Source organism: Octopus bimaculoides, chromosome 9 (assembly GCF_046866305.1).
Source record: "Octopus bimaculoides isolate indiv1 chromosome 9, ASM4686630v1, whole genome shotgun sequence".
Classification (NCBI taxonomy): domain Eukaryota; kingdom Metazoa; phylum Mollusca; class Cephalopoda; order Octopoda; family Octopodidae; genus Octopus; species Octopus bimaculoides.
The window spans coordinates 21,281,096-21,286,112 of record NC_142936.1 but is presented as its reverse complement, the minus strand read 5'-3'; positions in this window follow the sequence as shown (position 1 = coordinate 21,286,112).

Below are 5,017 nucleotides of genomic sequence, written 5' to 3'. Positions count from 1 at the left end.
ATATATATATATATATATATATATATAAAGTACCTGTGTGTGTGACACTACGTATATGTGTATGCGTTTATTTTCTGTGGGTGACACTATATATGTGTATGCTTTTATTTGTTTCGTGTGTGGACGTGTATGTGAACTTGTATGAGGAAGTGAGTGCATACGTGAGAGGGGCGAAAGAGATAGAGAGAGGCATGTAATTAAAGAGAGAAAGAGAGGGTGAGATAGAGTGACAGATAGACAAAATGTCAGTGCAAAAGAGAAAGAGAATATTTGAATATTGTAATACAGGTTTGTTACTTAGTAGTTATATCATTACTTATCTATTCTCAACATAATACTACGGTTAACCAATAGAAAACAAGATCTGCCACATAATTGTGACGCTACAAAGTGATTTAACAACATAAATATTTAATTTCTTTATCTCTACTTCTTTTAAAAATCATTTTCTTCCATTTAGCTGTATTGTCTTTTTTTGCGTTACAATGAATTTTATATAATATTTTATATACATTTAAATACATGCAAATATATGTGTGTATATACATATATACACATATATACATAAATATGTAAATACACATATATACATACATATACATACATACAACGTGATTTCCAGAAGTTTTGAGATTTTTAGGTGTGACAGTTATAAAGTCCTAGCTTAATGCAATTTTAGTATACAACAATTACACATATAATAAACTGAACTATAACTACATGCATAGATATAGATGATATGTCCCACATTATGACAACGTATCTTCGTCGTATGCGTGACTGGCCCGAACAGCGTACCTCGCTGACTGTATTTCTTATTTCTTTATTACCCACAAGGGGCTAAATATAGAGGGGACAAACAAGGACAGACAAGGGGATTATGTCGATTACATCGACCCCAGTGCATAACTGGTACTAAATTTATCGACCCTGAAAGGATGAAAGGCAAAGTCGACCTCGGCGGAATTTGAACTCAGAACATAACGGCAGACGAAATACCGCTAAGCATTTCGCCCGACGTGCTAACGTTTCTGCCAGCTCGTCGCTGACTGTATTTCTGTATTGCCTATTAGGGCATACAGAGAGGGGAACGAACAAGGACAGATAAGACAGCACAAGTGGGGACAAAAAACATAAACGGATGAATGAAATGAAATTATATAAAATTTAAGATGTAATGACTACTACTCGAACTCACTTCCGAGCAGTACGATTTTAACTATATTTTTACATTATTTTTAATCCAACGTTTATCCGAATAATTATCTTATTAAATGCAAAGCGGTTTCAGTTTTTCGAATTCTACCACAAGTGGCAGATGATCGTATCTTATTTCTACCCATAATGGGTTTGCTTCGTCCCTAAAATCTGCTCTTAATTTTTTAGAGTTTTTCCTGTCAATGAAAATGCTTTCCGTACCTAAGACTCCTGTTTTCTTTTTCCATAACTCTAATTACTGCATTCATCTTCTCTATTTTTTCTTCAATTGATGCATTCGTCCAATAGTGTGTTATATATACTCTGTTTTTATAACTGTTTTGTGTTTCTTGTGTGTCTGCTTGTGTGTAGTCAATTAATGAATTTATACTGTCAGAATTTGTTCGCATACATGAAGTGTTTGTGAGTGCTTGTGCATATTTTATTGGTGTTACTGGACTATATGTACGTGGTGGTGTATATTTGGTTGGGGATTCTGGATTGTCTGGTATATTCTTGCGTGTTAGTTGCTGTGTTAGTTGCTTTCGTACGGCGCACCTGCAGCACCAGGGGCCATCCCTGGTGTTCATCAGAACAGTCGCCAGCAGCGACATCCCATCGATTTCCAGGGGTCCCTTGCCTAATCTCACTCCTGCCACTCGCTCTCCGATGCAAGTTGGCTGCAGTGCCCATCCTCCCGATTTCAAGGGCGCCACGGAGTGCCCCGCCGCCCCCTCGACCGTCGGGTAGCGCACCTCCACCATGCCAAACCTTCCGCCTCCACAGCAGAACTCCACACCACCACTTATCCCTTTCAAACACTCCTCCACCCCTCAAAACATATATATATTACTATTTACATTATGTAGGTCAACCCAGTTACGTGATCATTAAATATTATTCATTCCCACCCATACATATGTACACACAAACACGTAACCACACAACATACTCACACATATCGTTTATTCTTTTACTATTAAACTTATGTAACTGACAATACTGGTGCATTACGTTGAAAGTCACTTATTTACTTATTGGTTAAAACGCTGGTAGAATTGTTAGCTCCTCGTGACAAAATAGCGTCATTCCTTCTGACTCATTATGCGATGAACTCAAATTACGCCGAGATCGATTTTGCCTTTCATACTTTCGATGTCGATAAATCAAGTACCAGTGGAGCAATGGGGTCAATGTAATCGACTCTCGTCAACCCAAAACTTTCATCTCTTATTCGTTTCGTAAATTAAGTTAAGTTTGATATTTATTCAATCTTCTCTTGCCGAACTGTCTACAGAGTCGTAAGCAACAGTATTCAAGGTGACAAACGGCAAAACATGCTCTCTTCCCCATATCTTCCCCCCTCCCTCTCCCCTCCCAACCCCTTCCTCATCCCTCCCTCTCCTCACCCTCACCCTCCTCTCCCCACCATCACCTTCCTTTCCCTCTTCCCCTCTCTCTCCTGCTTTCTTTTATTTAAACATGCCTACATAAAACAGATGTATATGTATATCTATATATACATATACATGCATATACATACATACATACATACATACATACATACATACATATATATATATATATAATTATTATAAGATCTGGTAATTAGTCATATATTAATATATTAATTAATATCGATTAATTATCAGGGGGCCAGCACATTTAAAGAATCAAAGAGATTCAGAAATATTATCTGCAATCTCAGGGGATTAAGGTACATCTTTAAAATAACGTCGACCACTAACGTGGACAATTAATGCGCTAGAAATAGATCACATTTTGTGTCTATTAAGACCTAAAAAGTTCTCATATATATATATATATATATATATATATATATATATATATATATATATATATATATATATATATATATATAGGTTCGTAAGAACATTCGTTTTACGTCTGTTTTGCACCCTACCATGAGTTTGACGAACATATATTTTCTAACAGGTTTTTGTTATATTTCTGCTGCTTTTAAATAAAGCATATTACTCTACCTCTGGTATTTGAGTACTCTTCTTTCTACCTTGTTGCACATTTATGTGTTTACACCGGTATATATATATATATATATATATATATATATATATATATATAGTTCAAAACTTACTGTGTAAAGATAACGTGTGCGTTCGATCGTGTGATACAAACAATATATGAGTATATGCATATATATGTACATGTATGTACATACCTTCATCTACATGTACATATAGATACATATCTGGGTACATGACGTTGGAAAAGGACATGGACAAAATGATAAACAAGGTACAAAATCGAGCAGGCCACATAGAGAACATATCCTTCATCAGCTGCCTCCATTCTAATACAGGCGTTTCGAAGATATATATATATATATCAAATGAATAATAACATACGGTGGATAATTTTCAGCTCATTACGGCTGTATCTTTCGTAACTATTAACAAAAGAATGAGACCATTACATCATTATAAAGGACCGTAATAACCAGATAAGAACTGATTTTACAAAACAAAAGAATATCCAAGAATATAGCAGGGATCTGTCTGTCGAGACCAACAATGAATGGAAGAAAGACCTACTATTTTGGTCGTTAAGAATGCAGTGCGTAATTTGATATGTAAGGTCAAGGACCCGGGTGAGGCGTCAGCTGGACTAGATCAAGAGGAGTAGGCTTGAGTAGGTTGTAGGAGATAATTTGTAATAGTAGGCTATGAGTTGTGGTATATAAAGAGGGATCATAAAGCATATAAGGATGAGAGAGAAAGGAAGATAGCTAAATCGGACGTAAGAGTGGAGGAAAGAATAAAAATAAAATGAATGATATTGAAAATTAAAGCATACGAGTCGATCAGGCATTAGGTCGGTGTATATGATTTTGTAGCTAATGGTAAAAAGCCAAATGAGGGAGATAGATAAACAGCGAAATTTTGAGGTATTCGGTGGATATTGGTCGAAAATAAGGGTGAGGAAGTCTGAAGGCCATCAAATAATAGGATTAAACTTTATGGAGTTTAAAATCTAAAGCAGGACTAAACTTTATGGAGTTTAAAATTTAAAGCTACTATGGGTAGCTGTGGCATAATTTGCAGTCATACTGTCCCTTTCTGTGGTTGGTTGACTGTTGTTAAGCTTGCTGTTGGTGCTGTTGTATATAATATTATTGTTGGTAGAGAAATGTTGAATGTTAATATTATTATTGTTGTTTTCCGATTGTGATCTTTATTGGTAGCGGTGGTGCAAGAGGGATTATTAGTACTTCTGGCCCAGAATCAGTGTTTCTTATTCAGGCCATTTATAACAGTACCTAGATTGGGGATCGTTAAGTAGGAGACTCTCACGTTTCTACGGGAGGATAATCGGTAATACTTACATAGTTGAAGGGAGAGTTATACCGTATTACATCACGTTTCTTCCTCTTTTTACCTTTGTATACGGTATGCTTACTATCCCCATGATCAGACAGGGGTTTGAGTGTAGAACTTTTATATTGTTTTATATTTATCTTCCTTTTTATTTGTGTTGTTGCCGATATTTGCAGCATAATTATTAATCGGCCTGTTAACCTTGATAGTGGTGCGTATTCCCCTAGCAGTATTGTCTATGCGGTCTGGTTTATTATTAAATTTATCATTATTATTGTTGTTGCTGTTGCTGTTGTTGCTGTTGTTGTTATAAAAGTACCTGGTCTGGGGTCGTCATCGAAGCAAGTAAGCTTGCGCAACGCCCTCAGGTGGATATACATACGAGTTTCGTATGTATATAGGCAAAAAACATGTATATATTTTTATTGATATTTATGTGTACTCTTTTACTCTTTTACTCTTTT